Source organism: Anguilla rostrata, chromosome 8 (genome assembly GCF_018555375.3).
Source record: "Anguilla rostrata isolate EN2019 chromosome 8, ASM1855537v3, whole genome shotgun sequence".
NCBI classification, from domain to species: Eukaryota; Metazoa; Chordata; class Actinopteri; order Anguilliformes; family Anguillidae; genus Anguilla; species Anguilla rostrata.
Window position 1 is genome coordinate 12,819,873 of NC_057940.1, and position 18,868 is coordinate 12,838,740.

The 18,868-nt window shown below is 41.2% G+C and overlaps 1 long non-coding RNA gene across 1 annotated transcript; it reads right to left on the reverse strand.

The window, feature by feature from the left end:
- Nucleotides 1-17,238: 17,238 nt before the first annotated feature.
- LOC135260390 (uncharacterized) lies at nt 17,239-17,885 on the reverse strand. Its single transcript, XR_010331567.1, has 3 exons — nt 17,818-17,885; nt 17,563-17,640; nt 17,239-17,316 (listed from the first exon to the last, which is right to left on the reverse strand). It is a non-coding gene; the product is annotated as an uncharacterized LOC135260390 (long non-coding RNA).
- Between the last annotated feature and the right edge of the window lie 983 nt (nt 17,886-18,868).

The window sequence follows — 18,868 nt, forward strand, 5'->3', positions numbered from 1 at the left end:
GTTAATTTGTCTTTTTGCCCAAGCTAAAAGGGATCGTCTCTCGGGTACAAGTGACAAGGCTATGTTGGTGGCGCCGCAGCGACCTGAATTACATGAGGGGGTGGAGCTTTGCTGAGGAGGCGGGCATGACTGGAATATCAACGACCGCTCGCTGTCGCTGTCGTCTTCTGATTCACATTCCCAGGACCTGCATGCTGGAATGCTCATTGGTCGAGCGACCAACGAGAACCACAGGGAGCCTGCAGCACCAGCGTCCGTATGTTTTCTCATATCAGTTTTAACCCCCGCCCCCCCCCCCTTCTCCCTCCTACGCTGTCTCTGTACCCAGTCTCCTCCAGCAGTGAATTATTCAAAATTCTATATGGATTACATGAAAATGCAATATGGATTCTCCCTGAGCAATACATTATTAAATAAATCAATTTATTATGTGCATTAACATGTTTAAAGAGCCCAGCAAAGTCCAATATGTATTGTATACCATTGTTTACGATATCATTGTATTATTTACCAACACAGGGATAGCAAAGCTTTAACGGGTCATGAGTTAATGCAATTAGTAATGTCCGCTTGGATAGGCTGGTGTTGCCTAGCAACAGATGGGTGACAAATCAGCAATCTGCCTAATGGATAGAGAAGCCAAAGGAAAACATCATGGATGCACATGCACATGTACACACACTCACAGAAGTACATGCAAACACACACATACATGTAAGCATTTGCAAACATAAGGTCATGTGCACTAGGGATGCAACGGTACAGTGGGCCCACGGTTCGGTAGGCATCACGGTTTTTGGACCACAGTAACGGTACGGTATCGGTGTCTTTATATTTAAAAACATGCACACAAGGATAGCCATAATCCACAACCGCTTCTTACAGTGACTTGAAAGAATTGAGGAAATATTGGGTAGCATTGCTTTGGAATACATCTTATTTAATTTTGGTGAGGCAAGATAGCCTATATTGTTTGTAGTACCGTAACTTGGCGTCATTTTGATATCAATACTTTTAATGGCAGGCCTGGATTTTGGCAGTCTGAATGAATGAGTTATAGATGGTGTATGTCTTGTATGTGTGAGTAACTTGTAATTTTTGTACGTTGAAAACATGTTTTTTATGAGATTTGCATTCAGAGTACTGATCTGCTCCAGGGAAGTTCTGATAGCCCCAAGATATGTTCTGTGGCTCTGAATGTACAATGTGCGTGTAGTCTGCACCACAATAAGCGAGTTTTGGAAATTATAGGAAAATGACAGGCATATCGTAATATCGCGGTTCACATGTACGTATTGGACCGTGGCCCTGGGCAGGGGCGGTTTTAGTGATTTAGTGAGGCCCCAGGCAAAGACCAATGTGACAAAGCCACAGAACTAAAGGACAGACCCAAATGAGAATTCTAACTGAAGAACTTCAAATGACCTTCAGTCAGTTAGAAGAAGACAATATGGCAAGAAAAAGATTATAAGTATATAATCTTTAATTCTTTCAAGACAAAAGTACAGTACATGCTTTTTGAAAAAGCATTTGAACATCCACTATTCTCTACGAGTAAAAGTCCCGGTCCGAGCGGGTGTCTGGTTTGTGGTGGGCTGCTGCTGTCTGTCGGTGTCGCCTCTGGCACTTTCCTCGCCAGTAACGCTAGAAGTTGTAGTAGGTGCGGTGGGTGCACAACAGGCTGAGGCAGCAGTAAAGCTGCTAACGTTAGATAGCTCAGCTTCTTCAACTAACGTTACACCTGTTGTAACGTCAGCTAGAGTGAGAGCACCTATTATCAACCAACTTCGTTCGACAGACAGGAAAACGTAAACTGCATACTGTATAAGTGTCCTGTCTTGCGTATTTGAGGTTAATATGAGAAAGGGCGGTCGCTATCAGCATGTCTAGGAATCAGTACATATTCACTGTTGTAACTCAAGTCGCAGGACGCAAAATAGCCGTTAGGAAAGCAGAAATTGAAATTATGAAGCTACGTCTGCGCCATTGGATTTAATGGGTCGCGATGAGAATTCCGAGCGTGTTGCTTGTCTTAAAGTTATAATAAATAAGGCTGTATTAGTATAACTAAATGCATATGTATGAAGTGCGAAGTAAATGGAGTGACCATGAGCGAGCTTATTTTCCTTATCGAACGGTATATATAACAGTCGCTATAAAGTATTAGCTATTAAAGTGGATGGTTAAGTAACGTGTGAAATCTATTGCACCGACGTGTTTTTCTCATGTTCAGTACTAGTAGTTATAATTATGAGTGAATCATGATTTTAAATGTAATGTTTTATTGGAGTTGCAGGACGTACATACGTAGTAATTGTTTGTATGTGGCTAGATGGAGAACAGGGCGAGGTAACCTGAATGTAGAAACGTGGCGTTTGCTGATAAGAAGGTTTTGTACGGTAGCCAAGTGAAGAAATATAGTTAGTAGAAGTGTAACTTTTTAATAAAATGAATACATTTGCCGTCATGAAATGCATATGGGTGGCCGTGAGTGAGTTTTGGTAAGCAAATATAATATAAGCGTAAGAAAACGTTAGTGTAAAAGAGGACATTATCTGCCTGAGGGCGAGGCGAGATTCAAGCCATCAACCGGAGATTTACGAGTCTGTGACTTTGTTAGGGCAGCACCATGACATAGCTATGCAATGCGTGGAATATCATTAGCAAACCTGTCCGTGGTTTTAAAGAAGAACACATGCCAGTAAGCACAGAAGAGCTCCCGTTGAATCCATATGGCTTAGCAATATTGTAGCCGGTTAATAATTGAACGTGCAGACGGTACGTCATAATGCAGTGTATACGTTCGGTGAATGGCGGGTAGCAAAAGCAAGAATTGAGAAGTAGTAGACAAGTATTAGTGAGGGTAAAAGCAGGTTAAAGAAACGCGCTCCTAGCTAGGCTTGAACCTACAACCCTGTGTTCCCAAGACTGTAACCTTGCCCCCTAGGCCACAGGCAGACTAATGCCGGGCACCCACCACACGCGTAGCACAAGCGGCGCGTAAACTGCACGGCGCGGCGCGTAGCGTGTCTACACTGGTTCCGTTTGTGTCGCGCAAAGGCTTGCTTAAAGCTCTATATTCCTAGTAGCTCTCGCAGTCTGCAGTGGGATTAGATTGTGTATTTCACGTTTATTCACGATTGTTGATTATGGGTTAAGTGAATCCTTGGTGAGAGACCTTTTTCAGTTTGTTAATTTGGTAATATTTCGTTAACTCATGTAAATACGTGAGAAAGTAAACGCTTTCAAGAATTACCATAAGCTTAAATCGCAACGTAGCCTGCATAATAATCAATCTCAAACTGTATTAATTTATTTGCTTGGTTAACAAGCGTGCCAATTTCATGAAGAGTAATGATCATAATAATAATAAATAATCCGTAATCAACCATTGGGAATTCCCGTGTTGTCTTGTCATTCACGTCAAAACATTTATAGGATCAGATTTAGTAAAATCAGCTAATCATCAAAAAGATAGCGTAACAGTTTAATCTTGAATGGATATGAACACCACAACGCCGTGAACTCCGGAAGCTTTCAAGTACAAGTGCAATAAAGGCTTGCTTACAACTTCATTTATAAAATAGGTGCATTTTCATCGGCAAGACCACTAAATAATCTGATTTTTTTTAAAGCTCTGTGGATTATCTGATTTTTATTAACAAGCCCCTTTTGAAAGCACAGCGAACGAAGACATCGGAGAAGTCAAATAGGCTGAGCAATGGTTGGTTAAAAACTACCTTCCAACACTCGAGCTGACAAACCGCTGCTGGGTGCATTCACTTCTACATCATTCAATAGGCTACGTCTTTCTGTGGTGTATTTTCAAATTTACCCCACCCCCTCCGCAAAATCAGATAGCGAAACTGAGTTTGCCTTTTCCCCAGGTTCCAGTTTTTTTTTTTCTGCAAGGACAATACAAAAACGAAAAGGCTTGTATTTTTTTAGCTGCTTATATAATATCTGGGACCGAACTAGGGACACACCCCCAGTAATATAAGGATGAAATATAAATCAGAGCATGTATATCCAGCATTTTAGAGCATATTTCTGTGTATAAACAGGCCATCGTGACACGCGACAAGCCGAAAAAATAGAACAGAAGCGAAAAACTACGCTTCAGTTCGCTTGTGTCGCGCGAGCTTTGCAGCCGGTTCGCGATGCGTTCGCATCTGGTGGAGACGACGTCGCCCGCTGCCGTTGTAATAACAGTACTTCAACTACGCTTCAGTTATGCGCGTAGTGCGCACAGTGAAGACGCAATAGCCTGGAAGAAATGCAAATCACATCACATTTCCTCATCAGAAAGTACAGAACAGAGATAAGTGCTGACTTACTTTCTCTCTATGGAACTCGTTTTACTTTTTTCTTTTAGCCTTTTGGTAGCTAACATATTTTCATGAGGAGAAAAATATGAATCCACATGCCTTTCCAATGTTACCTTTTGCTTAACTTTTCATACATTTTATATACTAAAATAGTCAGATCACCAAGTCTTAAGATTTTGTGATTGAACAAATATTTCCCCCCTTTGTCATGCTACATTAACAAAAAGCCACCAGTCATATGCGGATTACGAATATTGGAATTCCCAGTCAAGTTTTGACAATAAATTCAGTCAAACTAAACTGACATTCCATCATAATTTTGGGTTGTGTGTTTTCTCTCATGGGGCGCCCATATTTCAAACCAGAATTTGAGAATTGTAACTTACCAGAAAGGCTTGGTGTCCAGTGTACAGGAATTCTACAGGAGTTCGCAGGGCTCTGTCCATGGGCCGTCCCAGCCAGCTGGAGGGAGGCAGGAGAGAAGCTGTAGCTGCGCCTCTATCCTTTCCTCATTCTCAGTGCCATAGTAAATACATAAGTGAATTAATACATTTAATTATAAATAATAAAATAAACATATGGAAAAATTAAAAATATCATTCACAAACCATATAAGACTCATAACTCAGCAGCCTCAAGTATACTAAATAATGATTAATTGCGCAAGTGGATCAAGGAATTATTACCCTAACTAGACATGCTCGTGTTGGGACTGCTGGGGAATTCAAGGTCAGAAAAATCTATGACATAATGGAAATCCAGGTGGTTTGTTTTTGGATGCACCCTGCAACATATTTTATTTATTTGGCAATATGCTGACTTCCCTTTCCTATATATATATATATATATATATATATATATGTCTCTGACTGTGACTTGGTTTAATATAGTTTTGAACAACAAAGGAGTTATATGACCTCTGGTATATCTGCATTGGCTGGATGGATGTTGGATGTATCCATTTAGAACTGGACAGAACAATTATTGGTTTTGATCATTTCACTGGACATGCTGACAATACTGAAAAAATGAAATCCTTGAAATGTTATCCTTTAAACAAGCTGATTTTCAGAGAATCTATATCAAGTAAAAATAGCACTTGATTGTGCACTAATTGTAGGAGTGGATTTCACTCTTCAATTCTATCTTCGATTCTAGTAACCCCTTGCCCAATAAACACAGTGCTCCCTCTTGCTATATCAAGCTCTTTTTTTACAAGATGTTTACACTGTTATTTGGCACTTGTTAAAACCCAGCACTAGATTTTACATTCTACACAAGGTTGTGCTTCAGTGCGCTGATCCCTTTGGAAGGCATCGGGCATTTCACACATCCTCCTGCTGACGTGGAGGATGTGCAAGTCCCTTCGGAAATGCCGAAGGCTGAGGTGCCTGTCTTGAGAGAGTCATTATTTCTTGTCTCAGATGGGACGATGAATCACTCAGGAGGAGAGGACTGAGAGAGGAGTAGTTTTTCTACCAGAGAAAGAGGTTTTAACATTGCCCTGCCCTACCCCAGCCGGTGTTTTAGAGGAGATCCGATGATTGGGAAATAATAACTACTGAGTAAACGGGAGGAGGGTCAGTTTAAGGTCAAGTGCATGAGACAGGAAATGCATTACATCATGTAATAACTGACTGACAGCTTGTACATATTTGAATACTTACATACTGTGTAAATCCCACTCGCTTTGTTGTAACACCAACACTAACACTGGTGATGGGTGAATGGATTTGATGGTTCAGCAGCACCAGATCCCATTTTGGCCTGCAACCTCAAACCTTTAAGTAAAGGTGTAATTCCCAGTGTTCTATGCTCAACACTGCTCATCTCCCTTTCACTGGCCACATATTCATCACCATCATACAAACGCAGTGGCATAAAATACTTTTTCTACAAAGCCTACAGTAAGCCATTCTTCATGCATAATAATCGTATTGTAATTGTTTTAATTTTGCACTGTAGTCTCCAGATATGCATGAAATTACAATCTTCAACAACTGCCATGCTTGAGAATCCATATTCCCCTAACATGTTCCGCTTTTCAAATGGGAAGTCACCTAGTGTGTGTTCTTCCCAAAACCATTTTACGTGCTGTGAGACTTTTCTTCACAATGCTGTTTGCTTTTCCTGATTGTTCCTGAGATGAGTTATTTAAGCCGCGTTTCCACCGCAGGAACTATACCCCGGAACTAGGAACCTTTTGAGGAACTCAGTGCGTTTCCACCGCAGGAACTAGGGTCTAAATTTAGTTCTGGGGGCTTTGTTTTACCCCCCAAAACGTTCCTGCTCGGGGGGTAGTACTTTCCGAAAGTACAGGAACCTTTTGGGTGGAGCTTGCAGCGCTGAACATTTCTGATTGGTCGAGTACTCGCAGCACTTGTGTTGTATTTATTTTCCGCCATTACCCGCCATGTTTGAAAATATGCCGGCGCAACCCGATTTATTTTCATAATAACTTCAAATCGAACTTGTATGTTATGCGGCGCAGTAGCCTAGTTTTGGTTATAGCCTGCCAACGTCTTGGAATTATAACGTGTGCTCTTCTGTTCTTTTCTTGCTTTAGTATTCGTTTTATAAAATGCTAAGCATTCGTGCTGGGACAGCATATTACGTACTAAAACATTCAAACGGATTAATTCGGTTGCTGAATATTTTCTTCCGGATTTTCTTTGTTAGCCCATTGTAATTGAATCAAAACGTTTGATACAGTTATGTGAGGTATGCGGTAGTTCTGCGTAATTTACATTGGTGATACAGTAAAAGCAAACTGGAAATCACCTTCCGCACTTTTTGTCATGGTAAAATAACAGGTTAATTCTAGTAATAGTACCTTTAGCTTTTTCAGACTGCCATAATTTTACTCTGCCATTCTTCAATTTCACAAAAAGACCAGGAAGACTATGGACTAATTTATGGTGCATGGTTCGCATCTGGAGGGCACACTTCGCTGCTCGGCTAGCAGTAACTCCGAAGGAAAACAAACGGTGGCTGTACCACTACTAATTTAAAATTTCACGCAAGTCCGAGTTTTCGTTCTATTCTTGTCATTTTGCGATTAGCCTATATAGAATTGACGATGAGAAAGTAATCAAACAGCAAATTGTTTACAACGTGTGCATGTTTTCTGCTGTTGTTGCCAGTTATATTGGAAATGTGAATGCATTCTGTCGCTTCGGATGTCAAGACATGAAAGCGAATGTTCGCATGAAAACATAATGAATGTGTTTGAGAGGATATATAAAACAGTTACAATCTGACTATTGGTCTGTTATATCCTATTTGTTGCATAACGGTCCAAGTTCAACTACCAACGACAGTTTTGCTTGACAACGGTAAAATATGCCCAAACGGCTGCAGAAGAATATTTCAATTCCATGTGATTAAATCGATAAAAATCAATAAATACAAAAGTAACCATATATAGTCATTGTTGGCAACCCGTTGTATATAAGTGGAATAAACCCCTCCGGGCTGTCCCGGTTATTAGAAAATAATGTAGGCTACTTCGGTGGTAGTATGGGGTTACAGAAGAAATCATATGACAGATGGACCGACGACAACGTCGCTTTTCCATACGTCAGTGGGCTAATTTGCCTAATCTTCGCGGGACTTTAGACCCCGGTGGAAACGCAGACAGCCATTGGCTGAAGGAACCTTTTAGTTCCTGGTAAAGCAGTTCCTGGGACTGAAAGTTCCGGGTAATTTTGGTGGAAACGCGGCTTTACTCTGCACCCCTGCAGAGGTTCTTCAAAGCTGGGATATCTTTGGAAAATAAAGGAAGAGAAAGACATAGGCAAATGCAAAAGGATAGGACATATTGACTTAGGCAGCTGAGTGACTGTGCTTTGGTCCTGAGCCAGAATAAATTACCCTCCTTGAAGCTTTGTTTAATGAAAATACATTCAAAAATAGTCAAAGCTGGCTTAGCAAACATTAGCATTATTTCTAAGAGCTTGATATAAGAACTATTAGTGTTGCGTAGTTATATGAGAGAGTTATTTAAGATCAGCAGCATGCTAATGGCATGTAGCAGGGCTGGACAGTGGCTATAGAGTAGAACAGGATTGCATAGTGACCATAGAGTGAAACTGGACTAGACAGTGGCTATAGAGTGGAACAGGATTGCACAGTGACCATAGAGTGAAACAGGATGAGACAATGGCTATAGAGTGAAACAGGACTTGACAGTGGCTGTAGAGCAGAGCAGGGCTGGGCAGTGAATGTACAGCAGAGCGGGGCTGGAGTGTGGCTGTACAGCACATCAATGGTGAACAGTGGTTCCAGCACAGCGAAATGTAGACAAAATTTGAAGGTGCTTAGACCTTTAGCACTTCAAAGGGACTGTAAAAATGACATTCATAAACATTGTTTTTCTTGCACGCAACATGCAACAACCAAACACCAAAAAAAAGAGAAGAAATTTCCATCTCTCATCTTTTGAATTTTCCCTGTTGGAAACACATGCGATATCAAATATCAAATATCAGTCAGAACAAATTTTGTTTGTGGGGAAAAAAACAAACTTACTTTAATCTGTAAGAAATCCAATGTTTAGTAAGTAATCTTTTCTTAAAAGGATTATTAAGGATCTGCTGTACCACAGTTTTCAAGTACCAGTATTAAATGCTACTGCAGTTAGGCAGGCAGTTGTTGAAATTACCCATAAATTAAACCATCCACAGTACTGACTTCATGTAATGTTATTAGAAAAATAAAGACACTGTCCCTTGTGAGTGATACAAGACATGCATCCTGTTTTATATCTCTTTGTCAAGGTTTTGTGAACCTTTTTTTCCTTCTAATTACACAATGAACCCCTGTGACAAAAGTGTTACACACAGCTACATTGTGGAGCCATGGTCTTTGGTTTCTTGCGATCTATCTCAAAAATAAATACACCTTTGGAAATTTCATTTTTATCTGAAAGTTTGCAATTTACGTCAGAAGCAAGTATTCATTACAGTTTCTGAAAAGAGAACAATATCAGGAAAGACTGCACGATAACAAATAACCTTATCTTGCCCTGGCCAAAACCAAGCAATTATGCATGCCTTCACACATGCACGAATGCACACACACACACACACACACACACACACGCACATTTATACAAAACCACACACTCAAACACACATGTGCATGCTCACACTCTCACAGCTTTCTCAGTCGGACACAGAGATTAACTCCAGTTAAGAAAACACAGGGAGAACTCTTGAGGTGACCTTGCTGTTTTAGCAAACGACTGTCTGCAGCATGTCCCCAAAAAAAGCAATTATACCAATCCAAAGTGTGAAACTACTGTATATGATTAAAATAATACACGAGAATACTGCCTCCAGGCCTGTATCTTTGCACATTGGGCTGCAAATGAATCAAGGGCACAGCCTGCTCAGGTTTAGGTTTTGCTTCTCTGAAATAAAAGGGCCATTCAACAGCATCCTCCCTGAGGGATCCCAAAGTGCTCTGGGAATGAGAGAGCTTGTTAGGGGCCTAATTAAATTGATAAGGATCCAAAACATCCCAAATGCTGGCTGCAGAAGAAACGTAGCTAAACTGAACTTAATAGAAATGTCAAGCAGAGTTTAACTGTTATGCAATGGCGTGTTCAGATGGCGAGGGTTTCTGTGCTTTGAACATTTACGCCTTTGTGCTAGGCTAACCGCTATTTCTGACAGCGTGGACAAAATTAAACCACCAATGAACTGATGGTGTCATAGCGCACACCTGCAGCACTTGGAAAAGCTGCTGTGATTGGCCAGTGTGATTCTTCCTTCCAAATGAATCCATGCAGTACATTTAGAGTGCCATTCTAAGACAGGTGTGCTGTTAAAGAACATCCCACACTGTGTATGGCACAGCATTCACAGGGATCAGCGGTTGAGCTTCCTCAGTATTGATCCAGAGAGTACATTGAGGTTTCAGTACGTTCTGCATGATAACAGACTGTGATGGGCTACCTTCAGTTAGCATGATGCAGCATATGGTGGTCTCTTCTCCAAGGCTCCTTCCTTTGTCTCTCCACCAGCAGTGCTAAAGTAGGTCACTCTGGACCTACTGCCTGCTGCCTCCCCCTTTAATGACAAGCCACTTCACCCAGAAAATTTGCCCTTCAGTATTACATATGTAACGCTCATCTATTGCATAGCTCACAACTTTAGCTTTGTTTTATCCTTATGTATAAGTATTCTGTGTTTATACACTACTAATTAACACATTAATTTTATTGAGACTGTGAAGTCTTGTATGCAAGTTGTCTTTTCTGGGACTAATGGTGAAAGTAATTGTAAGCTAAGGCACAATCCATTGTATGCTTGTCATGAATGATTTTATTGTGCACTGTCCCAGATAAGAGAATTAATAATCATAAAAAGTATCTGCCTCTCCATTGTGCAGAGGTACAGAAAAGCAAAGCTGCTCTCTGTGGACAAAATCAAACCTCTAAAATTCGCCAACCACCTGGAAACATGGAACTTTGAAGAAGGAATGTAGAAGGGGTAAAACCCTTTCACTGTATGTCTTGCTTTCTCTCTTTTCTTTGTCCCCTAGGTCTGAAAGAAAATGAATGTGCATCAGAGTTGTTGCTGGTGATAATTAGCTGGGGCCACACAGCTATTCAATGCACACACTGCCTTGACATGGGGGAATGGGGCCTCTTTCATGACTTCAACCCGAAAGGGGCAGTGCTGGAGCCTGTTTAATATGGACCCAGGGGCGTGAGAATGACATCATGCAGTCAGGAGACGACTGGCCCATTTCCAATGCACGCATCACTATTCGGCCCGATTGGTGAAAGCATGCATTATTCAGGAGTGCTTTAGAGGGATTTCTGTGAGTGTGAGTTTGAAGACAGGGGTAAAATGCCACTGCTATGCCTACGTGACCGACTGGAATACAGACACTGCCAGAGCGGTCTAGTTCTTTCCTGTGCAGGATAGTCTCATTGTTAAAAGGCCCTTTGAGGGAGGCCAGACACACAAAGGAACACTCTCTCACACACACACACACACACATAAGGTCAGCCCTACACATGGCAGCCCAGGATGTGAGTCTTTTGTGGAGCCTGGATGAGTTCTCTCAGTCCTGTGACCCCCCCCCCCCCAAAAAAAAAAACACACACTTCACCAAACACACAGCACTATTTTGTCTACAGGGTGTCCTGTCCGGTTGTGACCAACTGGGGACTAAAGCCAGAGACATCCTGACCTGGCCGACATCCTGACCTGGACTGTCCTGTCTGGTCTTCCTCTGCTGCTCCACAGGGACATCCATGAGGAAGTGCACAAAGTGGCACTATACAGAACTAATCAGGATGTTTATAAACAAAGGATTTGCCAGTACTTCTGGTTGGATAACGTTCCGACCATAGCCGTCTTAATGCTATTTCGACACAGGTCTGCATTAGCTACTTTGTTTAAAGTTCCCCAAGAAATGGACAAGTGGCTGATATGCCCCATTAAAAAGTGGGACTAATTTACGACTCTACTGTAAATGAGCAGAAACATTTAGTTTTATCCTACGGTTTTCTGTCTGGCAGCTCTGAGCACTTTACCCATACTGTGCTTATTAATGAAAAGACATCAGTTTGGGTCGTGAAAAGCATGGACTGATATATTTGGGTCATCACTGAAAAAGTTACTGCACCTGTGAGATATCTCTGCTGCCAAGTCTGACACAAATACAAATAAATCGGTACAAAAATGGTCATAACAACATCAGATTGAACCAGTGAAGCAAAACCATAACCTAAGGACATTTCTGACATCAAATTATCATTGAAATTAAAATTTTTATAGAGTACAGATTGTTTTCTTGATCTCATGCCTTGGCCATGCATAGAGCAGCTCTGGGTGTTGGAGTTCCGGGTGGGTGTTGGAAGTAAGTTAGTTATTGTCATGACGTCCTGCTGATTTGTCCTGTACATGAGCCAGAAGCTGTTAATCAACAACTGCTAGGACCTCCCGCTCACTAGCCCAAACACACTACTGCACATCAGCCAATCACAGGAACAGCTTGACATCTTCCTCTAATGCCTTCACACAGTGCTGTTCGATTTCTACTTGTGCCATTAGGCTCAATGGTACCTTTGCCCTTGCTTTCTAGACACACCCAGGAGGACTAATTCAACAGAAACAGTCTGTAGATATTGAGATGCATGACAAACACAAAATCACATTATCTAGAAGGATCTTTTTTTCAGTCAGTTCGACCAATTCAACCAATGGCAACTGTGCAAACTGCAGTGATCTACTGGCTGGCAGTTTTTTTTTGCAAAATGGTTGTACACAAATAGCATAGCACCTCCCCACTTCTGATAAAAGCATGTTTTTTTTGCTGCTACAAAACAAGTATCGTTTTTTGCATGCATGTGTTCAAAAAAGATAACACTCTTCCATGACAGCATAAGTTATTTTTGATTATTTATTTACAAGGCGGAAGTCTTCCTTTGGGACTTAACGTCCCACTCCATTCGAAGTGCTGAGATAGGCCTACAGGATTCTGGTTTGGTGGCATTATGTAAACTGTTATGACTGACACATTTTCAGAAGACACGTCACATTAAAAATATAAGAGTGAAGACAGAACCATGTCATTCCAATGTTGTAACCAAATATAAATAAAAAAAATAATACATATGAATACAAAATAATGGTAGGTGCAGACAGAAACAAAAATAAATTACATCCATTCCCGGTAACAGACCTACAGTATGGAAGGATGAACTCTTCAGTATGCTGCTCACGTGCTGCATTTTAACATCTTGGTGTTGGAGAAAGCCAGGATGTGAACTGCTGCAGAGTTTAACGACCATCGATTTACAGTCTCTGCGTGACACTCATGTACTTCGCCGCGCACGGTGTAGCCTACTGCTAATAGAACCAATTCTAACTAAGAGCATTACCGGTCACCAGGAATACTGGCATAGCCTACGCTTTGAGAACCAGATAACCGGCCAAAGACGGGGCCTTAATATCTCACTGCGGGACAGCAGAACAATATTGTGTGCGGTTCTGTCTCTCGCGATTACGGCAGAGTACGAAAAACAATGCGCGCAGCTTCAAGAATTTATTGGCTTAACGGTAAAATAACCTGCCGTGCTAACTGCACTCGAAACATTCTTGAGAATGAGCTGATAGATTTTTTAGGCGTCGTCAGCCACCAGCTCATGACATGCACGCGAAAACTATATATCTGGAAAGGATAACGTGAATCCACATAAAGCAAAGAAAAAAAAATCCTGTCATTTGCATAGAAACATGCTGTGAGCATATCAAACACTAATCTTTTCTTGATTTAGCTCTGTAGGCCTACTCCAAAATTTTAGGTTCGTAATTAAACAATTCACTTGTGGTTAAAGTGCAGACTCTCAGCTTTTATTAAACGCTATATTTATTATAAAATGTAGCCTACTCAAGACTACTAAGCCATTTCAAACCATTAGCAAACCATAGTCTAAAGGGCAAATAATTTTATTTAGATAATCAAATCAAATCTAAGTGGGTTATGATCCAAAAAAAAAAAAACAATTTAATCAACTTTAGCCAATTTAGAATTCTACTTTTATCTGAACATAACATGTACTTGTCGTCTTTCTATAAAACAATACAGATTGCAAGTATATCTTTTTTTCTCAACAACTGTCCTTTGCTGCCACCTAGTGCAAAAGACAATGTATTTGGATAATAGAAACATTTACATTTTAAGCGTTTAGCATAGCAACCTACACATTTTACAATTTAATTTTTCCAAATATTATATCGCTGGAATTTCACGAATTTTCCATTGATTAAATACGTAACTCACAATTATAAGAGTACTGCTTCTCCTGAACCTCAGACGCGCATGTGAGTTCCGGAATGTTTTGCTTATGGTCGTAGACATAAGATTACACCCCAACAATGATACCGTAATTATATCCTCTATTATGTATGTGACTTTTTCCCGGGTTGTGATGGAAGGAAATGTACACATCGCCAGGTCATAACAGGAGCATTTCCTGAATACGGTATTCTCATCATCTCCCTGTGGGAAAAAATACAAATTGTTTGCAATTTTAAATACGTGAACATGGTTTAATACCTCCCCCTGGTGGAAAGTAATTGCTTATGCAGGGATTTTTCCGCCGCTGAAAATGGATACCTCTTAAAATTAGTCGTCAGTTTAAAATAAATAAATAAAATAAATAAATAAAGAATATACCCAATAAGACAATTAAAAAAAAAAAACCCACACCCCCACCCCATCCGCGGGAACTCCACACACACTCCTGTGAAAAGAAGAGACAGCGCCTAAAAATGACCTCATTTTCTAAATGAGCCTAAACAAGGAAATGACAAACACGATAAAAGAAAAAAGAAAAAAGAAAAAAAAAAAATTAAAATACCAGAACAATACATGTATTGTGCTAAGGATGAAGGATGTACAGTCTGAAATGAAATCCACCTGGATGCTTATGCATCAGAGGAAAGGGTGGGCAAAGGTCACTAAGAAAATATACTAGAAAAAATAAAATAACATAAAATACATTAGTACAGTAATACTGAAGCACATATATATTAGTACATATTAGTAAAATACATTACTCTCTCTCACACACACCTGTGCTCAATACAGACACAGTATTGAATTATACAGCTGTGAAAACTATTGTTGACCACTTGTTTTGTCACAGGTAGAATAGATTAGATGTTTTTCCCATGAAATCTGCCCTCCTTTTGCATTGTTTTGGGAGAGTAACAGACAGAGAAGGGATAATGGCTAAAAAAGCCCCTGTTCCCATGGCACCATATATCTCGCCTAGGTTAGGTTGTTTTAAAGCCAACTATTCGTTAATATAAATTCACTAGTCTGTGATAAAGAATAAAAACAATAAAAATTTGCCCCACTGTTTTATTCCCAGGATGGGATATGCAGCTGTATGTATTGGCCAATTTTGTCACAGTCACATCCCTGCTTAAATTCGAGACAGCACGGATACGCACACTTCCAAAGTGTACCCCAGCTGCCCCTTCTCAGTCCCCAACCCATTATTTGGGCTGTGCAGTCATAGGTCTGGAGGGGTACCTGTAATGCATAGCTGGTGCAGCCAAACCCCACTCTGCAGGAGCATATGTGGATGGGAAGCAGAGCTCAGTTTAGGCCAGTTTTGGCTAATGATGTTAGTTAATTAAAGACTAAAAATGGCACGGTGTGGTGTGTTGGGTCGTGACTGGGTGTTAAGGTAGGGTTAAGAATCACAGAAGTCTCACTTATGCCATAAACGTTATATTTATTTGTGGGTTCAGAAGAGAAATACAAATTAAAAACTAACAAATTTTACGACAGATTTAGCGGAGAGGAAGAAAAAAAACAGATTCGGACAGTGCGGTTTATATCCAGGTCAGCATGGGAAGAGACAGCTGGGTCTTATAAGCGGCAGCTGCATCTGGAGAGAGAGGAAGGGAGAGGTTTATAGGTGGGGTCAGTGAGGGATAGATTTGTGAGTGGGGCCAAGGGGCAGAGCACTTACGTTTGGCTTATCCTTTGCCATGAGGTTTCAACAACGTCCTTCAAGGCAGCATTTTCCCGCTTCAGTTGAGAAATGGTTTTGTTTTTTTCATTCGTCAGCTGTTGAAACTGTGCAGATAAGAGCAGGGTGTGACTCACTCAACACACTACTCACTCCTTACTAATCATGCTTAAAATGTAACTGATTTCCCTGGGGAGGCTCTGCTGTTGCCAATGGTTGGGGAGTGTGGCTATCCTATTCCCACTGAGATGAACTAATATTTTTTCTTTAAAGTCAGACAGATGTCTGTGCACAACCCATAACAGGTATCCTGAAACCTCACGCTCTATTCACTAGGTATACCCTTGAGTAAGGTGCTCAGCCCAGATGCATTCAGTAAATAACCAGAGCTATAAGGAGAAATCAGTTTAGATGTTTCCAAAGACAGCCCTACCCTCATCTTAACGCTTTCCATCTCCTTGCTCTTTGCCTGGGCCTTAGCCAGCCGAAGCTTCAGCTCACTCTCCTCTGCCCCCTGCTGGTCATTCAGCTGCTCCTCCAAACGAGCAGCCTTCAGCTTCTCCTCTTTCAGCTCCTGAGAAAGACATGCCTAGATCAGAGGACTTCCCGCTCACGTTATCCCTCGCTTTTCACTCACTCCCTCTGCCACCGATATATGCTGTCTCACCCAGCCCCTCTGCAAACGTTGCTGTTCCCACGTGCTCTCTCTGCTACTGGTACATGCTATTCCTATACCCTTTTTCTGAAACCGATGGTGCCGTTTTCACATACCGTCCATCCCTCTGCTACTCTTAACTGCTGTTCCTGCACCCTCCCTCTGCTTCTGTGATCTTCCTACACCCTCCCTTTACTCTCACCATGTGTCCAGCATCCAGAGCGAAGGGGGTTTTCTGCCTCAGGACAGCCACTACTTTGGCCGCCTCCTCGTCTGACAGGACCAGAGTGCTCAGCACGGCCAGTATCTGGTGGAACTCAATTTTGTTGCCTGTATGTGCTGACATGGGAAAGACTGTCATGTTGCTTCACATAAATAGAGAGACTGTCATGCTGCTTCACAGAGCAGAGTTTTATCATTGTGAGTATATTCCTACCTTTGCCAGTCTTGGTCTTGGACTTGGACTTCTTAGTTGTGTTTTCTGATGAAAGGGCCTGGTCCACTTTATTCTCTGGTGGAGATACGTGTAAAACAATGTGGGTGGCAGTTGGTCATTTGTCAGTCGAGAACAATGGCAAAAATACATTATATCATCTCCTACAAGTTTGAAACAAGCAGTTTGGAACTGATCAGAACAGTAACTGATGCTTCTAACTGATGTTGTACTAGAGCAGTAACTTAGCCACTGCCATTAGCAAATAAGAGACCCCTACCCTGCCTCAGGAACTGTCAGTGTGAGTTCCTACCTTTGTCTGCATTTTTCTTTGAAGTGTTCTTTGCCACTTTGTCCTTAACTTTTGCGGCATCTTTGTCCATTTTTGTGTCTGAGATAATTATACAAAAATGAGTAAGAGCACAAATACTATTACTCTCCAAGCTTAATGCATTCCAGTTAAAATACTGACAGTTCTTATAGCGGTCGTTTCTTGTAACCGAGCCCTCTATTGCAGTGAATTAAGTAAACATAAATAGCCAATTGTGAGAGATGGAGACATGGGAAAACGGAGACTGCCACAATGCCTCGTATCGCACTGTCTCTGATAGGAAACTCTGTCAGTGTGAGTTCCTACCATCTGTAATCTTCTTTGAAGCTTTCTTTGCCAGTATATCCTTTGCTTTTGCGGTGTCTTCATCAGCTTTGTCAGTTTCTGTTTGAGGCGAATGCACAATAGCAGATGGATTCATTCAAATGCTGTTTGCTTCTGTTATCTCTCTCAGAAATTATTTTGCCATTGTACCTAAGCTCTCTGTTATAGTGGATGAAGTTAGTGTAAAACTGCCTATAACAAACATTGTCTCAGGAAGGCCAGGGTGAGTGTTCCTACCTTTATCGGGTTTCTTCAAAGTGATCTTTGCCAGTTCTTCCTTCACGTTTGCAGCATCTTTGGTCACTGTTTGAGAGTACAATGACAGATTGATTCATCTGCCGCAAAATTTTGCAAAAGTAACAGCCAAAATGCAGATGCTCTCAAACTCATGGATGCAGTTTGTTACCATTAGCTCCCATGGCTGATGCTGATCCTAATTGAGCCATCCATTGTAATGGATGAAATGAATGTAAATTGCCAGTTAGTAAAGGAGAGAGATCACCACACTGAATCAAGGAATATCAGTGCAAGTTTCTACCTTTGTTCGCTTTCTTCTTCGCTGTGTTTTTCATCAGCTCACCCGTAGCCTTTTCGGCATCTTTATCCAGTTTGGTGTCTTGACAGAAAAGGCACAGTGAAATCATTAGCTAGAAGAGTCTGCAGACCCAATGGTCAAAACACAGTCAGCTTCACACTTCCATCGAAGCAATTATTTCCTGATTTCACCAATTTAACTGATTTTAAAATAGTCTCTATTCTCGCCATATGGCAATAAGATATTCTATACAGTGTTTTCAGTTCCTGCTTTTTTGGTCTTCAAAGGGACATCCTCACCTGTTTTGCTGCTCTTAATAGTGTGACCGTTCTTGTTATCACACCCATCTTTACTTGCTCTCTTCTTCTTCTTTGGTTTTGTTTTTTTCCACCTGGTGATCCTCTCAAGGAAAGAGGTCTTCCTCAAGATGAGCCAGGCGATTCGGCAGGTGTACGCTGCGATCAGCGTGTACACGAGCCACAGCTCCATGAGCTTTCTGCAGGGACAGACCCACAGATGGTGAGAGCACTGTCAACTGACAACTGGACTCCATACTGTACCTATTGAAATTGAATTAGTAAATAGCATAAATATCCCACAATGCATTGCGATTTATGCCCCAAGCAACCAGATAACAGTTGGAAAATGTTTTACCAAATTAACTGTGCCTAACTACCTCAGATGTACTTGATATTGCAGTCACCTTACAGAAACTCCGACAGTAAAAACAATTTGTTGCCCAGGTTACCAAGA